This window comes from Pantherophis guttatus, chromosome 3 (assembly GCF_059756535.1).
Source record: "Pantherophis guttatus breed Tessera chromosome 3, ASM5975653v1, whole genome shotgun sequence".
Lineage (NCBI taxonomy): Eukaryota > Metazoa > Chordata > Lepidosauria > Squamata > Colubridae > Pantherophis > Pantherophis guttatus.
In genome coordinates this window covers 68,371,006-68,394,313 of record NC_142065.1, presented here as the reverse complement: position 1 = coordinate 68,394,313, position 23,308 = coordinate 68,371,006, and the positions used below count along the sequence as shown (strand labels likewise).

Below are 23,308 nucleotides of genomic sequence, written 5' to 3'. Positions count from 1 at the left end.
CATTCATTCATTCATTGTCCCCCTTCATCCTTCATATTTGGGAAAGTCCTTGTTTGGCAGGTAAAATCAAGGGAGAACAGAGAACCTCTCTGAAACTTTCTCGAAAGAATGGCAGTTTACAAAGTATCCTGGAAAGACGTGAATGCATTAAATAAGAGGCAGAGACTCGGGAACATCTTCCCTAGCAAATTTCAGCACTTTGCATGGGACTCTCGCTGCCAAATCAATCTAAGGTCCAACTCAGGGACGGGAAAGGCATATTAATTTCTGGAAAGGTTGTCTGAATTGTAATCACTAGAAGGCGGCTCTCAGGCCAAAAACTGGAGCAAAGGAGGGGAAGGAGGGGGGACGTCCCTTTCCCTTTCCTCTTTCCCTTTCCCTTTCTCGACAGAGGATTCTGGGCAGACTTTCCCGCAGCGAGCGAGCGAACGAACGAGCGAGCACCGAGGCGCATTCCCTCTGCCAGGAGAAGCCCTGGAGCAGCTCGCCGGACTCCAGGGAGCGCTGTGTCGCCGCCCGCCGAGGGAGGGGAGCCGCAGGAGGAGAAGGCGGCAGCCCACCAGGCGCATCTGGACACGGGAGCCGAGGGCGCAGCCTGCCTCGGTGCGGCTGATGGGCGCACTCCGGCCAGCAGCAGCCAGACACAGCCCCAGCTCCGAGCTCCAAGGTAAATCCAAACTTGCCGGCTTCTTTGTTGTATCTGCTCGGCGGAGGGAAAGGCACGGTCGCCGGATCTCTCGCGAAGCAAATTCCCGCGGGTCGATCTGGAAGGATCCCCAGCCTTGACAGTCTCCAAGGAGGAGATCGGGGGTGAAGACGGGCAGGGAGCGCTGGAGAGCTCGGGGGAAGGTGGGTGGGTGGGTGGGGAATGTCCGGGAATCGGGGCAGAGCAACTGGCGAGACTGAAGCAGCGGGGGCCGAGACTTAATTTATGGGGGGCGACCTTGGAGTAGCGTCTCTCCGAAGGTTTGCACGGGCTCCCTTCTCCTCGGATCTTCGGATCTGCTCGCCCCCATGCCCGGGCCGGCTGCCCCCTGCAGGTCAAGGGCGGCCCAAACCCCAGAGGTTTCCCCCAACTGCAGTTCTAGCGGTCTGGACGTTTCTGTAACCGGCGGACTGCAGCAGATCTCCCGATCCGGGATTTAGGGAGATCTAGACGTCTTGCCTCCGATTCCCTCTTTGTTTAGTTCGGAGCCCGCGATTCCGGCTCTAAACCCCTAGCGCCGAGCAACTGACTCCCGGTTAGTCCGGCCGCCCGGAGTCCTTCCCTTTCGGGACTGCGTAGTCCATATGTCTGATGAGGGAGCGACGTGGAAATGGGTCGGCAGCCCCAATTCGGGTCTGCTGTAAAGATCCAGCCCTAACTCGGTTGGGGGACAATGAGGAAGGGGCTCTGGGAAAACTAGTCGCATTGGGTCTTTTCCAGAGTGGGATCAGTTGCAAGCCAGGTTGACCTATTTGACCTCTGCGAAACAATTTTGCCATTTCCCGCCCAAGGATTGGGTTTGTCCAATTGTAGAGACTGCTGATAAACAGGATCAGTTCTTCCAAGACTTCCATCTTGGATAGCAGAGTTAAGGTACAGGATTGCTGGAGACCTCAGTTGAACCCACTAATGATTTACTAGCTGTGATTTCTTTGAAAGTCCAAAACACTTATTTGGACTGAAGAATGGTTACCTGGTCTATTGTGATACATGGTGCATTCAGCTGCTTTTGGGCTTCCTTAGATTCTGGGTATCAACTCAAGGTATTTCAGTTCTCAAACACAGCCTTTCTTCTCATGGTATCCTCAAGATGTGTTGGGCATCAGCTCCAGTCCACCTGTGCAAAGGCCATCTCAACATGCTTCTCCTGCTGAGAGAGAAATTGTGGGCAAGATCCTATTTTATCAAATAGGATAAAATCAAAGTTATAGAGAAATATTCCAAGAGTTTAGACAGAAACATACCTGTCTGTCTATCATCTATCTATATCTTCCTCCTCCTCCTCCTCCTCCTCCTCCTCCTCCTCCTCCTCCTCCTCCTCCTCCTCCTCCTCCTCCTCTTCTTCTTCTTCTTCTTCTTCTTCTTCTTCTTCTTCTTCTTCTTCTTCTTTTATCTATCTATCCATCCATCATCTATCTATCTATATCTTCATCATCTATCTCTATCTGTCTGTCTGTCTATGTATCTATGTATCTATCTATCCATCCATCCATCCATCCATCCATCCATCATCTATCTATCTATATCTCTATCATCTGTCTGTCTGTCTGTCTGTCTGTCTATGTATCTATCTATGTATCTATCTATCCATCCATCCATCCATTCATCATCTATCTATCTATATCTTCATCATCTTTCTCTCGTTCTCTCTCCCTCCCTCTCTCTCTCTCTCTCATCAATCTTTGCAAGTTTCCCTTTCTTTTAAATTTTGAGCATAGCAAGAAGCATCGTGTGTACATATTTGGGGCTCTGATCACCATTTAACACTTTCTATAGTGCATGGGTTTAGTGTCGTTTGGGAGCATAAAGGCGGGGGAGGATGGTGGGTAAAAAATCTCAAATATTCACTGAAAAAAATGTCTTCTGGGAAATTTCACTTCAACTCGATACAATAATTGGTGCAATTACTGTATCTAGAGCTGGTTATTAGAACTGTCACGGTAGTTTGCAAACAGTTTTTTTAAAAAGAAGCAAAGATTATGGAGGAAACCATTCAGAAAAGATAGCCTCTGCAACACAAGAGGATAACCTTGATTGAATTCCTTTTTTTAAAAAAAGGAGTGTATGAATGCACATGAAATAGAGCAGTACTTACCTCGGGAGGTGTTTTAGAAAGTAAATTGGGTAGGCATGGAGTGAATGTGCATGTGTGTCACATACAGGAATAGTATGTTGTGCATTTTACCAGTATATTCAGTATATCCAGTACATGCATTTTATGGTATACAATAGCTACAAAGCAGGGATCATGCTTACTGTAGGAAAGACTAAAGTTTATTATGGTTGTAACACAAGACCAACAAATGATAATACAACAAGGAGAAAAGAACTTTACATCTTTATTATGTTAGCTGATCTCCAGTCCAACATCTTTTTCTGTGCCCATACTTAACATTTGCCAGTTATAGGACAATCACTTCTCAGCCTTTCTATTAAGACCAAGGGTTGTTACTGAGAGTTGCTGAATTACAGGTAGTCCTTCACTTATGACCATAATTGAGTCCAACATTTCCATTGTTAAGCAAATTTTGATCCATTTTACAACCTTTCTTGACACAGTGAATCACTGCAGTTGTAAGATTAGTGACACAGTTGTTAAGTGAATCTAGCTTCCCCATTGACTTGGCTTGTCAGAAGGTCTCAAAAGGTGATCACATGACCCCAGGGCAACTGTCATAAATATGAGTCAGTTGCCAAGTGTCTGAATTTTGATCATGTGACCATGGAGATGCTACGATGGTCGTAATTGTGAAAAAATGGTTGTAAGTCACTTTTTTCCAGTGCTTTTGTAACTTTGGATGGTCACTAAACAAACTGTTGCAAGTTGAGGGTTTCCTGTACAGTTTTCAGCCTCCCTACAAAGCATGAACAATATGGTAGGATGTTCAGAGATGTAGTTTAGCAACATTCAGAGAACTCTTGAGTTATCCACAGGATATAACAGCCTGTAGTCCTTGGTACTCCTCTGATTGACATACCTGGGATTAGTTTACAAATCTCATTTGGTTTTGGACTGCTAGGGTGGGACCTCCTTGGTTGTTCTTTCTGAGATCACTGAGCAGGTACCACAGTGAGAATATTATGGAATGGATGGAGAAAAGAGACAGCATTTCAATATAACTAATTCTCAACTTACAACTATAATGGAGCCCATAATTAATATCGTGTATCATGACTATTGTAAGTCAAGGCACACAAAACCAACCTGATTTTATGACATATATTTCAGTACACTACAGTTGTTAAGGGAAGCCATTGCCCTCAGTGGACATTTTTTTTGCCAGAAATGAAAAATAAATGCTGGTTTCTAGCAAGAGCATCATAAATTGCATGACCATGGGACACTGCAAACCGCTATAAATGCAGGCTGGTTGACAAGTGCCCAAAATGTGACTGTGTGTGTGTGTGTCTGTGTGTGTGGAACTGGTGGTCTGAACTTTAAATGTGCATCGTAAATACCATTTGGGAGGTTCATCATAATTTCAAATAATTGCTAAGTGAGCGGTCATAAATCAAGGATTACTGAATTGGTGTTTGTGAGTCAGGTCTAGCATATGAGCTTTCAAAAATACATAAACAGGACATCATCCCCCACTCCCCACAGAAGGTAGACTAGCTTTGACCCTGGTAGCCTTTAAGAAGGCCCTGAAGGATGGTTCTGCCACCATGCTTGATGTATGTCAATGATGGGGAAATTTTACAATGGCTTTGTGGGGCTTGAAACAAGGATGGATTTGACTGCTGATGAGTTAATGATGATTTTATATGCTTGTATATTGGTTTTTAACTTGCTCTTATTGGATTGTTGTTTTAAATTGTTGTGAGCTGCCCAAAACCACTTAGGTGAGATGGGTGGGGGTGGAACTGTATAAATCTAATAAATAAAAATAATATGTACAGTAGTACAATAACAGGAGGCAAGAACAGAGGCATTTAATTCCTTACCTATGGTTCCAAAATATACTGTGAATAGACTACCTGAACATTTTGAAGGTTCACTAAAAACTTTGATTCTTAAAACGGACCAACAATTTTTATTCTGAAGTCTGTAAAGGCATCTAAAATAAGTTATTGTTTTTATTGCTGTATATTTACAGGGGGGGAAAAAAGACTACATTTTTCTGCTTTTTTTCCCTTGCTTCTGAAAGCAACTGCTGGGGTAGATTTAAAGAGAGGCTTGTTTGTACAAGTGACTATAGGAGTATGAAATTATTGAGGGATAAAGTTGTTTTGGATGACTGTTTTTCTTAAGAGTTCAGGAGTGGGTGATCTCTAATTCCTAGAAAATAGATTCTGGGGACAAGAAAAGTGAAGTCAGCAAAATATTTAGGCATGATTACTTGCCAAACAAAAGAATAGCTACTATTTTGAAGTATTATGACAAATATTTCCAAGAAACAAAGAAAATGGGAGGGGGAGGCCTTTAAGTATTCGTTTCTTTTTGGCCAAGCAAACAAAGCTAATTTGAAAAATCTATAAAGGATTTTTATTTTGTTTTGTTTGCAAACAACCTCTGCTTCTTAACCCCCTTAAGAAACAAGAGGATTATAAGTATATGTGAGCATCTTCAACAGGGCTAATTAACAATCATTCAGAAGATGAATTCAAATAGCAGGTCCTTAAGATTGACCTAATTAAGTTTACCATCAGTAAGGGACCCAAGGACACAATTATTATGCTAATCCAATTTGCCTTGGAAATTAGCAGCTTCATGGGCAACGATTTCAATCACTGAAAACTGAAGGCATTTATGCCACAGAGGAATTTTTTTTAAAAAATAAATAAACAAATTGCGCCTCAAGAGAGGTAAGGAACACTATAGTCTTTATATATAGCAAATGCAGTGTCCAATATCACAATTAGAATGCAGCAGGAGATCCAAACCATTTCAGACAGGTTGCTGTCCAGTCTTTTCTTAAAAACCTCCAGTGATGGAGCCCCCACAACTTCTGAAGGCAATCTGTTCCACTCAATATTAGGAAGTTCTCCTTCATTCTAGGTCAATTCTCACCTTGATTACTTTCCATCCATTGGTTCTTGTCCTGCCCTCTGGTGCTTTGGAAAATAAGTTGACCCCCTCTTCTTTGTGGCAGCCCCTCAAATATTGCAATACTGCTATCATGTCACCCCTAGTCCTTCTTTTCTCAAGACTTCCTGTAACCATTCTTCATATGTTTTAGTCTCCAGGCCTTTAATCATCTTAGTTGCTCTTCTTTGCACTTTTTCCGAAGTCTCAACATTTTTTTTTGTAACGTGGTAGCCAAAACTGGATGCAGTATTCCAGTTGTGGCCTTACTAAGGCTTTATAGAGGGGTACTAGGACCCAGATTGTGGGGCAATAAGCTGACATTGTATAAAAAAGAACACTGCTTGGGGGGGCCGAAAGCCCTACTAAGCAGGTATATACAAAAGTATGAAGGCTATTGCTTAACGCATTGTAAGCCGCCCTGAGTCTCCGGAGAAGGGCGGCATATAAATTGAATAAATAAATAAATAAATAAATAAATAAATAAATAAATGAATGAATGAATGAATGAATGAATGAATGAATGAATACTAATACTTCATGTGATTTTGATACTATGCCTCTGTTTATACAACCAAGGATTGTATTTAGCTTTTTTGGATGCTGCCGCACACTGTGGGCTCATGTTTAATGATATGATCGTCCATATTGGATCCCTTGGCTCTCCCCTTCCAAAGCTCATAATAATTAAATTCCTGTTTGAAGTTGTTGTTTTTTTCTTTACCTCCAGAGCTTATCCTACCTGCTTTATTATTCAGGTAGATCACCTCTCCTCTCACATAGGTAGGTAAAGCTTCCCTGGGGTCAAAGAGCTTCCATCTTCAAGAGGGTCTTAGCAAGCATTCTCAAGGGCTTTGGATTAAGAAGATTAAGTTTGACTTTTAGCTTCTTAACTTTCTCTTTACAGCACGGGTCTGTGGGGCGTGCCAGCAACAAACGCACAAACAAGGGAAGTCCCATCCACAGGCAGCATGCAAAACCACACCCCCTCCGATCTGCGGAAAAACCTTTATTCATGGAACCAGTCCTTAGTGCCTAAAAGTTTGGGGGCTACTGCTTTACAGGGAGTCCTTGATTTACAGCAATTCATTTAATGACCATTCAAAGTTATAATGGCACTGAAAAAGTGACTTATAACCATTTTTCACACTTACAACCTTTACAGTCTTGCCATAGTCACCTGATCAAAATCCGGACGCTTGGCAACAGGCTCATATTTATGACAGTTCCAGTGTCCCAGGTGGGTCATATGATCAGTTTTTGTGACTTTTTGACAAGCAAATTCAATGGGGAATCCAGATTCCCAACCTGTCTTGCCACAGATGTTAAGTGAATCACTGTAGTTGTTAACAACCGTGTTACCAATTTAACAACTGCAATGATTCACTTAACCTCTGTAGCAAGCAAGGTTGTAGAATGAAGCAAAACTCACTTAACAAAAGGTTTGCTTAGCTCAGATGTGGTCGGAAGTTGAGGCCTACCTGTATCGGGCTTCTTCACAGAAGTAACTCCTGATACAAAGACCTCCTGTGGTACCGGGATTAAATTGTGGATTAGAACCAGATTCAAATCCATCCTCAACTATAGGATCTCACAGGGTGCCTTTGGGCCAGTTGCAGTGGCTCAACCTGACATAACTCAAAGAAATTGGAAGGAGAAGCTGAAAGACAAATTGTGGTAAATCCTGTCTTGAATACAAATGGATACAAAATGATGGATTTTTGATGGATTCAACAAATAAATTATGAAAAATGTCACTTGGTAGAATCTGGAGGAGACATAGAACAATACTCTTTATGTATTAGTACTAGCCCTTCCTTTTTAAAAAAAAATATTCTAGGATTATCTTACACTGGTTTAAAAAAACTACAGAGATGTGAAATAGAAAATAGGAAAATAAAACATGAAAGATAATAAAAGACAAAGAAAAGACAGAACACAAATGAAGGAACTTCTGATCTTCTTTGCCGATTTCCATCTCCATCTTCCCAAGTTACATATCTTTGTTCCCTTGTTCCCATAAGTAGACCTCTTTAATCAATAAAGCCCCAGATCACTTGTTCATTTTAATCCATTTTCAGCAAAAAGTCCATAAAAGGCTTCCAGTCTTTTATATAAGTAATTATAGTTCCCTCCTTAACAGAGCATGCCAATTTGGCTATTTCTGCAGGCTCAGCCATTTTCACGATCCACGCCTGCATTATGAATATTTCTGTAATCTTCCATCTTCGTGCATATAATAATAATATATTGAAATCATTTCCCTGGGCGAGAATTATATGGTGTTCTCAAGACTCAGCCTTTTTCCAAAACATCCCAAATATCTCCTTGAAAAGTGGTTTACTTTATTAGGTATTATAAACCCACAAGCAGCATGTGAGAATAATAATTGTTTTCCGCATCATGGGATATTCAAAGATATACCGATTCTAAATGTGGTTGTTTTCAATACATAGCTGAATACATATCATTTTATTTATTTTATTTTTGTGTTAAATTTATTAGTCGCCCATCTAACCACAGGGTAACTCTGTTTTCTAGACACTGTGGAGTCACGTATGTAAAAATTAAATTTGGATCTCACAGGCCTAAAACATCCAATGTCTTGAAAAAGCAGTTCAGAAACTGAATAATTGAGTGACAGTATTGGTTATTACACAGGGCGTGCAATGGCTCAGTGGTTAAAGATGCAGAGCTTGTCAGCTTGAAACTTGACAGCCTGAATTTGAGACCAGAGCATTGCATGACAGCATGACCTCCTGGAGTTCGAAAGCATGTACCATATTTTTTGCACTCCCTACTCCAAACAAAGTGGGTGGAAATGTCTGTGCATCTTATAGAGTGAATATTGTGGTAGGGGAGGGGGGGTTGGTGCGGCGGTGGTGTTCACCTGTCACCGCCACCGCCTGTCAGCGCTGCTGCCATTCGCTGCTGCAGGGGAACGCTGAAGCCTTTGCTGCCGAGCAGCTGATCGGCGGTTGGATCAGCCTCCCAGAATATTGCCGATCAGCTGTTCTAGGTGGCAGGGATTGCCACCGCCGCCTATCACTGCTGATTGCCACCACCACCTATCGCCGCTGATTGCCACCACCTAGAACAGCTGATTGGGGGTATGCTGGGAGGCTGATCCAACCACCAATCAGCTGCTTGGCAGCAAAGGCTCCATTGTTCCCCGGTGGCGGCTGCAGCTCAGTTCAGTTGACCAGTGGTGGGCGCAATGGAGTGGAGCCCTGATGAGACACGTGCTGGGGTTGCAATAACATGCTGAAGCTAACTGGGTTGTTTGCTGTTTGCTGCAAGGACACTAGCCAGAGGAATACTGGATGAATGCTGGGAGGCAGATTTTTTTTTCTTGTTTTCCTTCTCTAAAGCTAATGTGTGTCTTATAGTCCGGTGCGTCTTATAGTGTGAAAAATACAATAAATGCAAGTAGATAAATAGGTATCATTTGGGTGGGAAGGTAACAGTGCTCCGCATGCCTCTGCGTATAGTCATGCTGTCCACATGACCACAGAAAAGTCTTTGGACAAAGCTGGCTCCCTTGGCCAAGAAAAGGAGATGAACAATGCCCCTTAGAGTCAGACATGACTGGACAAGAGAAACCTTCATCTTATTAGTTATTACAGAGTAGAGTCAATCTTAGACCATTTTTGTAAGCCATAAGGGACAAAAGTTCTAGATCTTGCATGATAAAGACAAATTACAGTACTTCAGAGTCCATATGTATTTCATAGCCAAATCGTCTTCTGGGATTAATCAGACTAAGTTGACGATTTATGGAATAAATGCTGCTTTGTTGACAATTGTGGAACAACTTGTTTTTGTGGTATGTCTTGTTCAAAATTACTTCTGATCCCTCTTTATCAGCATTAATACTATCTTTGGTAGTGCTGCCCAATCAGGAAGGGTAGAAATGTCCTGCCCACTGTAGTGGTGCCAAGGTGAATGCTGTGTGTGTGTGTGTGTGTGTGTGTGTGTGTGTGTGTGTGTGTTTTGGTTTCTCCAGGTGCTTACTTTTCTCTTCAGATCCTCTTATATAAATGTTTAATACTAGAAGGTATATATGAAAACACATGTTGAAAATGTGAGAAGCTCTAACTTGCCCGAAGGAAAAACAATTCTAATAAGCCAAAATAAAGCCATACTTATTCCCATTTAATTTCTGTACATATTCATATCTAGATGCTGGATCATAAGAAATCCTCTTGTTGAGCATAGGGTACACTGTTTGATTTCAGAACACACAAGCACAAAAATGTCATTAGCTTTTTAGCAGGCTTTTGATTGTTATTCTGGATGAAAGAAGTTCCAAATCAGCTGTTCAACATGTTCTTCTCTTTTAAAAATGTACCTCTAGTCTGCAGGTGGTCCTCAACTTACAACTGGTTACTTAGTGATTGTTTGAAGTTACAACAGATCCCTGCCTCCGGGTTGCAAAGTTCCTATGGCCACTCCCTCCCTCATTTCAGAAAAGACATCTAGAATGTCACTGGCACAAGGGCTCAGCATCTTTCTCTCTGGATAGGCTAGTGATGGAGCTGGCCAGCCTCTTAAGGATACAGGGCTGGCTTTAGGTTAAGGCCAAATATGCAGTAGCTTCGGGTGCCAAAGCTTAGGGGTTTCCCCCTCCTTCTGAATCATGCAAATATCTGCATCAGCAGTAGGTGGTGTTATCAGAAAATGCTGCCTTGGGACACTGCATACCCTTGGGTTGATATTGCCTCCTGGACTCATAGCTCCTGCTTGATAGCATGTAGAGGCTATCATGGAAGGGACCGCTGAGGTCTTCCAGTCCAACCCCCTGTCTATGGCAGGATTATTTATATTCATTCATTACTTTATATCATTCCAGACAAATGGTTGTCCAATCCTTTCTTGAAAACCTCCAGTCACTTATGCCTTGCCATCTTGCATCTGGATTATTGAAATGTCATTTGAAAGTTTCTTGAAAATCATCTGAAATTTCAGCTGGTGTAGTTATGGGTACATGGGGGTTCACCCATGGAACATGTCACAGTGAGAAGTGCACTGTCTGCCCACAAATTTCTGGGTACAATTCAAAGTGCTGGTTGTCACCTTGGAAGCCCTATGTATATCAAGACCCAGTTACCTTCCTTCTCCAAGTTGAATCTGCCAAATCAATAAGATCTGACAAAGAGGGCTTGCTGAGAGTCCCACATTATCTTTTGGGATCACTGGCTCAAGACGTCTTGCTAATGGTTCCCCTCTTTTGGAATTCACTTCAGGAGATCTTCTTCGCTTCCTCTTTATTACAGTTCTGGAGAGCCATAAAAACCAGGAACAAGTAACTGCTCATGATCCCCACTCTTTATTTTTATACGTCTGCTTCAGTGGTGGGTTGTCCCTGGTTCGCACCAGTTCTATAGAACCGGTAGTAAAACCGGTAGGAGGCCCCGCCCACCGACCCCTACATCATCAAAACGCTTCTGCGCATGCGCAGAAGAGAGCGTGCATGCGTGCGAGCGAAGCGATCGCGTGCGTGGCCCCACTGCAAACTGGTAGTAAAGGTAAGTAGAACCCATCCCTGGTCTGCTTGCTTGGTTAAAGAAAAACAATTTTTAATTTCTTCTTTTTAAAATGATCTCTGTTCTGAGGCCTATGAGGTAGACCTGATAGGGAAACTGACTCCCCAGGAGGACTAGCTCTACACTTACTTGAACTATGCTATAGTAACAGTATCTTGCAAGACTGTGTTTTTCCACTTATAGCACAGCGAGTCAAAGGGCGTCAACCAGAGACTTTTTCCAATACTTACCCACATCCTTGCGCTGAATGCCCTCTTCTGCACTTGTTCTTCTTTTTTGATGGCTTCTGGATGGTCTAAAGGCCATCTCTATAGCTGCTTACAGGGACGCGGTGTCTCAGGGGCTAAGAAGCTGAGCTTGTCGATCAGGTCGGCAGTTCAGCGGTTCGAATCCCTAGCGCTGCATAACCGAGTGAGCTCTCCCATTATTTGTCCCAGCTTCTGCGAACCTAGCAGTTCAAAAGCATGTAAAAAATGCAAGTAGAAAAATAGGGACCACCTTTGATGGGAAGGTAAAAGCGTTCCGTGTGCCTTCAGTGTTTAGTCATACTGGCCACATGATCATGGAGACGTCTTTGGACAGCGCTGGCTCTTCAGCTTAGAAACAGGGATGAACACCGCCCCTAGAGCCAGAAATGACTAGCACGCATGTGTGGGGAAACCTCTACCTTACCTTATAGCTGCTTACACCCATATATTTAGGCTAGAAATGGAAGGAGAGAGTGATCTTTAAGAAATGTTTTTCTGCCTGGTGTGACTCATCATCTCCCAGCTTTCTGCTTTGCATTCATAAAGCTGAAAGTTCCCACAATTTGCATTTCCTATTTGGCACTTCTGGAGCTTCAAAATAGATGTTCAAAGGACTTATTTTCTATTGTTGAAGGGGTCATCTAGTTGTTGTCTACCTACAATAGGTCAGGCTCAGGGGTGAAATCCAGCAGGTTCTGACAGGTTCTGGAGAACCGGTAGCAGAAATTTTGAGCAGTTCGGAGAACCAGCAAATACCACCTCTGGGGTGGGACAGAGTGGGGTGAGAATGGAGATGTTGCAATATCCTTCCCTGCCATGCCCACCAAGCCATACCCACCAAGCCATGCCCACAGAACCGGTAGTTAAAAAAATTGGATTTCACCACTGCTCTGGCTGCTTTGACTTAGATTCTACCTAACCATGTGAATCTTGGTTTTACCTTTCTGTGATATTGCATACCATTGGCTGTCCAGTCTGTATCCCACCAATGGCAGTAGGACAAATTGCAGCCCTCCAGTTTAAACAGTTTTAATAATTGAACCAGACGGGACAGTTTATCATCAAACCCTCTGGTTGACCTAAATAAATCATTAATTCCTCAGTTATCTTCTAGAAGTAATGAGAGCAATGAATTCAGAGTGCGCTTTTGTATATTCCTGACTTTATGTGAAAATATTGCTTTTTGCTTTGCCAGCTATAAGCTTTTTACTCAACGATACATGGTAGCACAAACACTACAAAACAACTCTTTTTTCTTTTAGCAATATATAAGACCTCCCAACCTCCAAAAGTAGGATCTTTCAGCTGTACATTGGGTGTACATATTTTGGGTGCTTTTGCCAGTTTTTGTTTCTTTTTTGGCGACATTTTTGTTTGCTGTTGAGTTGAATTCAGAAAATGAATAAGCGCAATCTTCATAAATGGCAGTCTTTACTTGGCAGAAGATTCCATTCAAAGTAATCATACAATTAATTGTTATGAAACGTGTAGGACACATGAAAGATCACAGGCACTGAATTCTGGTCACAAATTAATTTAAAATCTGTGCTATATTCCTATTTTAAATGAAGTCATTCAACTATTAAAATGCTGACATCAAAAAAGGATTTGGGTAGCTTGATGATAAAATATATCCATGTTAAATAAAAAACGAGAATGACCTCTGCTTTTAAAAGAAATGGTCTGGCAGATATCAAAGCAAACTCTTTTTAAAGCAAGAGGAGAGGGGGAAAAACAATTACTAAATTAAAGAAGAGATTGACAGAGATGTTTCTTTTATTTTTCTAATATAATATTATTAAGAAAATTTAAAAGGAAGTTAAAAAGTAAATAGAGAAAAAAATAAATCAAAAAGAAAGGTAAAAATGTAAGAAAGAAAGAAAGCAAAAGAAAAAATAGAAAGGAAAGAAAAAAGATACAAAGAAGTGGCTTCTAATCTTTATAACAGTTGTAAGAATCTGGCTTTCCCCATTAATTTCGTTTGTCAGAAGCTTCCTAGGACAGTGACAATCCCAGGACTCTAGGATGCTCTTGTAAAGAGATGCTGGTTACCAAGTAGCTGAAGTTTGATTATATGACTGGGAATGCTGCAATGGTCATAAGTGTGAGAATTGGTCATAAGACACATTTTTCAGTGCCATCGTAACTTTGAATGGTCATTAAATGAGTTGTAAATCGAGGACAATCCGTACATCATTCTAGATATTGTTATCACAGAAATTCTCCCCAGCAATGACAGTTTTAGTTTTTCTCCTCTTAACCTTTGTAAACTTCATTCCATGTCTTAACATAGTTATATTAAAATAACATAATAATCACATTCATCATACCTATATCCCGATATCTTATCTTACTTCAATCTTAAAACCGATTTTATCAGTTTGTTTTGATCACCTACTTTCATATTTTTGAATTTTTTGTTCATTTTTTTATCCTGTTTGTTAATTTGGCTAATGTACCATATTTTTAAATTTTGACTATTAATGTTTCAGTTTAAAGGGTCTTTCAAAAATGACATCATCATCTGCAAAACCCCCTAACTTATGAATTTCTTTTTAAATCTTTCATAATCGTTTCATTTAGTCTTATAACTTTATTCAGTATTTCATGGACCGAAACAAGAGAGGAGACAGTGAACATCCCTATCTTGTTTCTTTTTGTATCTCACAAGGTTTTGTTAGATTTCTATTAACAATTATTTGTGCTTTCTGTGAAAGATTTTACCCATTTTATAAAGTTCTCTCCAACATTTTGAGATGTTAGATTTTTAATTGTCTATGGGTTTTAGTTGGGATTTTACATTTAGGCCAAAGTTGTGTAATTCTTTTAACAAATTTTAAATTTTGTTTTGGGATGTTTTTATTTTGGCTGTGTACCGCGCTGAGTCCAGTAGGAGAAGGGTGGTATACAAATTTAATAAAATAAATTAAAATAAATAAATAAATAAAATTCGTACTTTCCAAAACTTTGAACTAGAAAGCCCAGTTCAAAGTTTCAAAGACCTTCTCAGCATTTAAAAAACAACCAATGCCTCTTGTTTTTCATTATATTGCTCTAAATATTCCAAAATGTCCAGCACATTGCTAACATTGTCCTTTAACTATCTAGTAGGTAAAAATCCACATTGATCTTCATGAATAAATTCTTGCAAAATAATTTTCAGTCTATCTGCTAGAAATATTGTAAACAACTTGTAGTCATTATTCAGTAATGACATCAGCCTACTGTATCTTGTTAGACAAAAGAAGGCAAATATGTGTCCCAGGATAATGTTGCAGGATTCAATCTGGGCTGGTCACCAGACTAGAAATTTAGTTTTCCAAGCTTACAAATTCGTGCTGGAGCCCATCCTCAGGGAACTTTTCTCTCACCAGAATAGGTCACTGAATGTGTTTGGTGAGAGAGAAGTTCCCTGGGCTCCAGCACAAGTCCAAAAGTTTGGAAGACTAAACCTCTGGTCCCAGTGAGCGAACTAGATTCAACACTGTCTGATTAAAATCAAATCTTGTCCCTCTTTAGATATTGGTGGTATAGTGGCCTTTTTCCAACTCTATAGCATCTTTCTTCTCCGTAAGAAGTAGAGCAGCCTCTTTTATCTTGTAGCAGATCAGTTGTTTAGTTTTCATGCACTTTATATACATTGGCTAGGTTCACTTTATAGTTAAAGATAAGCACTGATATGATTTTAAAAGCTTTTTAAAGTTATGTGAACTTAACTGTGGTTTATATATTACTTCAATTAATACAAATTGTATATTTGTATGTTAAACTGGTTAAACAATAGCTTAGTGCAATGTATGAAAGTATATTAGACATGCACAACTGCAATAGAAATGATTAGAAATCATAGTGAAAACTATTAATCAATGGAATAACTTGCCTCCTGGAGTTGTGGGTGCTCCATCACTGGAGTTTTTCAAAAACAGACTACACAACCATTTGGTTGGGGTGGTATAAGGTCTTCTGTCTTGCGCACAGGGTTGGACTAGAAGTCCTCCGAGGTCCCTTCCAGTCTACGATTTTATATTCTATGTGCTATATTCTCCAAGCAGCTGTTTCACATAAAAAATAGAATTACCCCCCCAAAATAAATAAATCAGAAATCTGAAGTTGCGGGATGGGTGGGAAAACCCAGTTATCAGAGGTTGTTTTCCATCAAACGTTCTACATATGTAGCACCAATTAGCCAAGCAACTGTAGGAACATTTTAACAGTTGGATAATTGTGCGACTGATAAATGATATCTTTTTAATCAAGTCCACTACAAAGAACATGTTCACTGGATTTGCATATTTCTTATGCTTCATTCACAGTTGCCTGCATTGCACCATCAGTTCAGAGCCACCATTCAGTGTGAACAGAGTAGCATTTTGTCTAAGTTTGAAAAATGCCATTCTTGCAGTATTTGGTGTGTAGACATTCATTGGTGGGTGTTGACCTTCCCTCTGAGCTACAGATTGTTAAAGCCATAAGCCAGCTTGAGAAAGACCGACTTGCTTTTTGACTGACATCCAAGTTTTTATCCCAGAGAAGTCAATGGGACCTTTGTCATTGACTTCAGTAGGTTAATGATTTACTCTTTAGAAAATGCCTCATATTTGCCAACTGGCTGCCAGGACATATTAAAGGATGCAACAAATTGAAAGGGAGAAAGGACTCTGCAAACCTGAACCATGTTGAAAGGGAAGGTTTAATGATTTTTAAAGTTTTATTTTTTAATAAAACATACATGAAGCAACTAAGCAAAAGCAAGTGAACTAACCTTCTTAACAAAATCAAGCAAGCATTAGTTATGTGAAAGAAAATGACATTCGAGACAAAAATGATAGTCCCATATATGCATTATTGCCTTCATTGTTAAATGATTCTTTAGTGGTGTACAGATTCAGAATCACTAAAAGTTGAGGTAAACGTTTTGAAGACAATTGAGTGTATATTAAGTGATTCTGAATTAATTGTATTAAAGCTGGGTTTGTTTGCACAAATTAGTTCACATAGTAATATATTTGATAATGACCCAAGCTGAAAAAGGAATGATTTGGGATTCAAGGTTGATCTTCTGTTGAATCCCAAAGGTGCTTTTCCAAAAGGCAACTGGACTTTCTCTGTTTTCTTTGGAAGCTGTTTTGCTTCTCATCCAAGAAGCTTCTTCAGTTCTTGGATGAGAAGCTGGAGAAGCTTCTTGGACAAAAAGTGAAACATCTTCAAGGAAAAAGAAAGTCCAGTTGCCTTTTGAAAAAGCATCTTTGGGACAACCATGACCTGGATGACTGAGAATCTCCATAGACATTCTTCTGATGAATGAAACTAATAGGGTCAATTCAATTTGCAGGTATATACAGTGTTAAATTCTCAAAAGGTCTATTTTTTTTAAAAAAAAGAGATATATAGGCTGAAAAGAGCTACAAGAGCAGGCACCCAATTGCACCTCACTGTAAATTCAAGTTCTATTTTCTAAAAAGCCTCTTGTAGGAACTTTCCCAAATTGGTGCTTCCAAATGTGTGGGTACTTGGAAGAGTCATAGTTTCAATACAGCAGGAGATACCAGGCTTGAGAAAGTTATCCTATATTGCTCCTTTAATGCTTCTTGCTATCAGACATGGCTGCTTCATCAAAAAAAGAGGTCAAAAGTTAACAGATTTCCATTAAATGTGCATACATTACTATGTGAAGAGTATGCTTTATAATTACAAGAGTAGTGAAAATATAATACATCTCATCCTAGGCAAGATTGTGACAGTTTTATATACCTGTTCAATTCTCATGAGCCCTTCACCTTGTTACCTTGGTTTGACTCTAGAATTGTTCCATACCCTATGTTGCAAATAATTCACACATAGAGACGCATGCTCACCATATGGGTGCATTTGTCTTCTCAGAGCCATATAAATACAACTTAGAATTTGACCTTTGATTATGTAGAAGCTCTTTTCTGGATGCTTTTCATGGGTATTACCATGTTTTATTTTGACATAATAATAGTAGATACATTTCAGGTAACTTTTTTTTAGAGGTGACCTTTCCAGAATGCTATTACACCATGCAGCAATTGTACGGATGATTCCTTAAAGACTCATGAATATTTTGGTGTAATTTATTTTTAATGGGGCATATAGAAAGAGCATCTTTGCCCAGGGAAGAGCAATAATAAAGTCGGCATTGTAATTCAGCTTAATTTTTTCATTAGATTGTTTTATCCCTCCTATTGCTTTCTGAAAGACTTTCATGCTGTGCCTGGTATATTTAGGATTTTCCCAGGGCAGATGTTAACTAGAAAAGAAAAAAAGAAGTGTATTTAATGTATGGCTACAAAAGATAATTTGTGGAATATGGAACACTCTGTGCTATCTATTCATTTATTGAAATGTAATTTTTCAATTTCACGCAATGAACATGAATTTGGGCAAACTCTGGGACACAGTGGAGGACAGGAGGGCCTGGCGTGCTATGGTCCATGGGGCCGCACAGAGTCAAACATGACTTAGCGACTAAATAACAACAACATTTTTAGCTGAACATTTTTCAGCTCAGCTTCTAAAATAAGAAAAGAGCCTGGTTAGTCCATGGCAGCAGAAAACCAGAAGGAATCTGGAAGCACCAGTTGCGATTCACCAATTTTATTAAAAGCCAATACACTTTTGAGCATCTCATATAGAATAATAACAATAACAACAACAGGGTTTGAAGGGACCTTAGAGGTCTTCTAGTGCAACCCCCTGCAAGAAACCCTATACATTTTAGACAAATGGTTGTCCAATCTCTTCTTAAAAACTTCCAGTGTTAGAGCACCCACAACTTCAAACGACAAAAGAAAAGGAAGACCATTTGTAATGCAGAAGACAAATACAACACCTTTTTACAACTTGCAAAATCCATGGCTTTAGGGGAGTCATAAAATCAGAAATGGAACTAGAAATAATGTTCTGTCTTCCAAAACCAGCTGAAATCTGAGTAATTCAAGGTTATCTGTGCGTTGATGCCAGATATTATTTGGGAGCTGTATATATTGTATAGTTTATTATTTATTATGATTTTATTGTTCTTGCCTATGAGCTGCTGAGAATCCATTTATGATTGCAGTGAGATATCAATCTGATTATCATATTGTACCATTAACATAACACAAAGATATTCCATGATGAAAAAGAGTTGCCTGTGAATCTCTGGATCGAAGGCCACTCCTAAGGATTTCTTCATATTTCTAATTTCCTGGTACTATAATTATAGGTCCTGGGTCCTCACTGTAGCTGTTCTGAATAATAATATGCCCATCCAGCTTTATGCCTTACCTCAGGGGTGTCAAACTCGTGGCGTCACATTGTCGTCACATGACATATTGCAACTTCCCCCCCACCCTTCGCTGGAATGGGGATGGGCATGGCCAGTGCGTGACGCATTTGGCCCGCAGGCCGCAAGTTTGACACCTCCCTTACCTGGTTTTCTTTTAATTGTGTAGATTTAAACAAACAAATTGAAAAATAAAGCAGCAGCCTCAAGGACTTGCTTTAAGCATTGTTTTGTTTTCTTTCGTTAAGCGTTGGTTTGTTTTAAGCAGTGGGTTGTCCTTGATATATGACTGCAATCAAGCCTAAAATTTCCATTGCTAAGGAAAGCAGTTGTTCAGTTTTGATCCCATTGAACGATCTTTTTTTTTTTTTTTTGCCACAGTTGTTAAGTTAATCATTGCAGTTCTTAAATGAAACATGCAGCTGTTAAGTGAATCTGGCTTCCCCACTGATTTTGCTGATTGGAATCTGGCTGGGAAGGTTACAAATGTGATCACATGACCCCAGGACAGTGCAACCGTCATACATATATACCAATTGCCAAGTACCCAAATTTTGATCATGTGACCATGGGGATGCTGCAACAGCCATAAGTGTGAAAACCGGATATAAGTTACCTTTTTCAGTGTCATAGTAACTTGGAATGGTTACTAAACGAATAGCAATAGCATTTAGCATTTATATACCGCTTCACAGTACTTTGCAGCCCTCTCTAAGCGGTTTACAGATTAAGTGTATTGTTCCCAACAATCTGGGTCCTCATTTTACTGACCTCAGAAGGATGGAAGGCTGAGTCAACACTGAGCCTGGTGAGATTTGAGCTGCCAAACTGCAGGCAGCCAACGGTCAGCAGAAGTAGCCTGCACTATTGCATTCTAACCACTGCGCCACCACGAATGATTGTAATTTGAGAACTACCAGTATTAGATTTGGAGAATCTCAATTCTGGCTGGCTTATATTGAAAAATGAAGAGGAGCTGTGTGACAAGACAAACCAAGCATCAATCAATCAATCAACTACTACCAAGAGCCTTGGTAGTACAGTGGTCTAAGGCACCCTGTTATTAAGCTGGTTTTTAAGACCAGCTGCCTGCAATTACTGCAGGTTTGAATCTCGCCGGGCTCAAGGTTGACTCAGCCTTCCATCCTTTCTAAGGTAGGTGAAATGAGGACCCAGTTTGTGGGGGCAATAAGCTGATTTTGTATAAATATACAAAAGGATGAAGGCTATTGCTGAGCACATTGTAAGCCGCCCTGAGTCTCCGGAGAAGGGCGGCATATAAATCAAATTAAAAAAAAAAAACAAAAAAAACTAGGGCTGCACAAATATCTTTTAAAAAGGCCTGGGAGAAGCCTGTTTTTTAAAGGGTTTTCAGAACACATTCAAGGTGAGAGCTACAGAGATCTCTGAGAGGATATAATTTCAGAAGGCAGGCACCACAGGACGGGTAGCACATATGTCTGAAAAAAGGTAAATTGGGAATTCTAGCTCCACGGGCAGATTAATAGAAAAAGAGAAGATTTGAAGCTGCTTACCCGTTCACCTGTTGAGCCTTGACACCAGCCAATTAAGCACAGGGGCCAGAAGGCAATGAGAAAGATGTTGTGGATATGCCTATGACAATCACATGACCTTAGATGATTGTAGTTGCATAGTAGTAGAGTGGCAGTGCTTAGGCGGTGACAACATTACTAAATTTCAATCCCATGGGAAAATGGATCCTGAATTTTGGATGAATTCTGTAAATTAGCTTATTTGCAAATCATAGTGTGCAAATTGCCACAAAAAGACTATTATAATAGTGGGGGAAAGGAGGGGGAAGTAGAGAAGGGAAAGGAGAGGAGGAAAGAAGAAAGTAGAAAAGGATAGAAGAAGGAAGGGAAGGGAAAGAGAGGAGAAGGAGAAGAAGGATTGTTGTAAAATAAGAGAGATGGAATGGTAGAACGGTAACCCCGAGTATACTCAAGCTTATTAGGATGAAGAATGAACTAATATGAAAGTTAAAAGAGAATATATATGATTAACAATAGATAAGATGAGATGAAATTAGGATTAGAGGGCGGATGGTGATGCTGTTTATATAATAAGTATAGAAGTATTAAGACAAGATAAAAAGGTAGGGAAAAAGAATACCTTGGCAGAAATTGAAATTATGTAAAGTGTATTTGGATATGATAAATTATATAAGATATGATTTGGTCAATACTCTGTTCATAAAATATGTGTGTGAAAAAAAACCAATAAAACTTGTTTTTTAAAAAAGACTATTATAATAATAGCCTAGCCTAGCCTAGCCTAGCCTAGCATGGTTAGAATATTGTTTTTATATTTTGAAAGGTTGTGTCAGGAGGAAAGACAGACTATAAATCTAAAAACGATATATCAGTGATGGCGAACCTTTTCAGCAATGAGTGCCGAAAAGGGAGCGTGCGGGCGCGGGGGGCACCAATTGCCAAAAAGGGAGCACTTCGCGCACACACGCTCATCAGGGCCACGACAAGGAAGAGGAGCTGCCTAGGGGGCATGCGTGCACCGGATAAGATACTTCTGGTTTCTGGCGCGCACATGCACGCCAGCAAGCAAGTCTTCCTGTCACTGCTGCTCATGTGCACATGCCGATCAGCTGGCCGGCACACATGCTCATGCCGGAAAACAGAAGACCAGCTTTTCCGGTTTCCAGCACTGCCACAGACATAAAGGCCAGATGATCATCACGTGCATATGCGTGCCAGAAACCCGGAAGAAGAACGGATGACGCCACGCGTGCCAGGTGACGTGGCTCTTTGGGCACACATGCCATAGGTTCGCCATCATGGCAATATATACTTGTATAACTTAATGTATAATTATTGCTTTCTTTACCACATAAGTAATATTAGATTATTAAAAATAAACCAAAGTAAATGGGACACAATTCAGGATGTTCACCTTGGCTACACTCCTCCAAATGCTTATACTGGAATATAAAACCTGTTGGAACAATCTGATTTAAGACTCAGGAATGTGTTTAGAATTAGAGCAATATTTCAGAAAATAAAACAGTTTCTTTGTATGGAGGTTTATTAGGTGAGGCAAAAAGCTCTTTTAAGAAGCAGCCTTGCCTTGCCTTGTTCTCTCCCTCAATATTTTAATGTGTGTGGTCCTTCGTGTGATCCCTGATATATGATTAACTATCTTTAAAAAAAACAAAACACCTTTTTTTTTGAGTAAGGAATGTACATTTATATGATTTATTGGAGGTTTTTGAAGCTTAAAGATTGTTTTCTACTGAGGATTTAATTAACATAACTGGTGTCAATAGGAAGCCTCTTTTGTCTGTTTCCTCAGCCAGGATCCTTACCAATGTTGCTATGCACATTTGTGAACATGAATTATTCTTGCAGGTTATCGTACTGCACGTTGTATTTACTTTTCAAACAAGGTCATTAGCCAGCTGACCCACTCCTGTAGTTCCTGAAAAAAAAAACCACCACAATTTGCCAGTATAGCAATTCTGAGAACTTCCTCGAAAGGAAAGCTGGCCCGATTCTCTTTCCTTGGCAGCTAAGAGTCTGTGAAGGTAACTCACAAGGCACTTGTCTTAATTGCTAGCTTTCATTTTGGTCATTAAATGCTAAATGGAATGGTTGTAATGCAGCTGAAAATGATAGGCTGGATCAGAAAGCAGTTGCTGTAGCTCTAATGAGATGGGATTAATTTTTTAATAAGTCCATTGGAAAGGATTTATATCATGGTTTGCTTTTGGGTGGACAAGTCATTTCCCCCTTAGGGACTATTTTAAGCAATGCTTATTCTGCGTGCATTTCTTAATTCTCGCAGTCCTTCTCTTCAGAAAATAGAAGTTCCATTGAATTAAGTGCTCAGTTGCCTCTGATTCGTTGTGACTCAGTGGATAATGTTTTGCTCAGATTGTATCTCAGTTCTGCTTATTAGGATTCTTGAAGCTTAAACTTGAATCTTGGGTTATGGTATTTGGCTCCTTGCTTTCTGTCAGCCTCTTTCTAGCTGGGCTCCCATTTTTTCCAAATACCAGCATTTTCTCCTGTGACTGATGGGATTACTGTTTAAGTAAAATGGAATTGTAGTCTTAGTCACTGAAGTGAGTTTAACTGAAATTAATCCTTTATATTATATCCACCTATTCTGATTTAGAACAATAGGTGTGAAAGGGGACATTTCACAATAAGTGCACAAATCCTCATTTACCGGTAAATGAAATCTACCGGTAAATTAACTCTGCTTGATGCTATCCAGCCAAAGATATCCCCATTGACCTGGATAATTGGTTACACCATTGAACTGCTTTTACTGTTAGCATTGGTTTGGGGAAATTGGAATTTATATTCAATTTGTCTGGAAATCATCACATTGGAAAATGCTGTTCTAGATACATTAGGGCTCATGTGTTTGAGAGTAAGATCCTTTATATATTATATGAATAGACATTGACAGGATTTTGCTTTAAGTTAACATAGTTTTAAAATGGCTGGATGA

General features: G+C 40.0%; 1 protein-coding gene across 1 annotated transcript in view; it reads left to right on the top strand.

Moving 5' to 3' along the window:
* The first annotated feature begins 262 nt into the window (after positions 1–262).
* Positions 263–23,308, top strand: part of KANK4 (KN motif and ankyrin repeat domains 4) — a 64,137-nt gene continuing 41,091 nt past the window's right edge. Inside the window, exon 1 of the mRNA XM_034415227.3 lies at positions 263–667. The gene's annotated coding sequence lies outside the window, so the exon portion shown is untranslated. The remainder of the gene's footprint in view (positions 668–23,308) is intronic.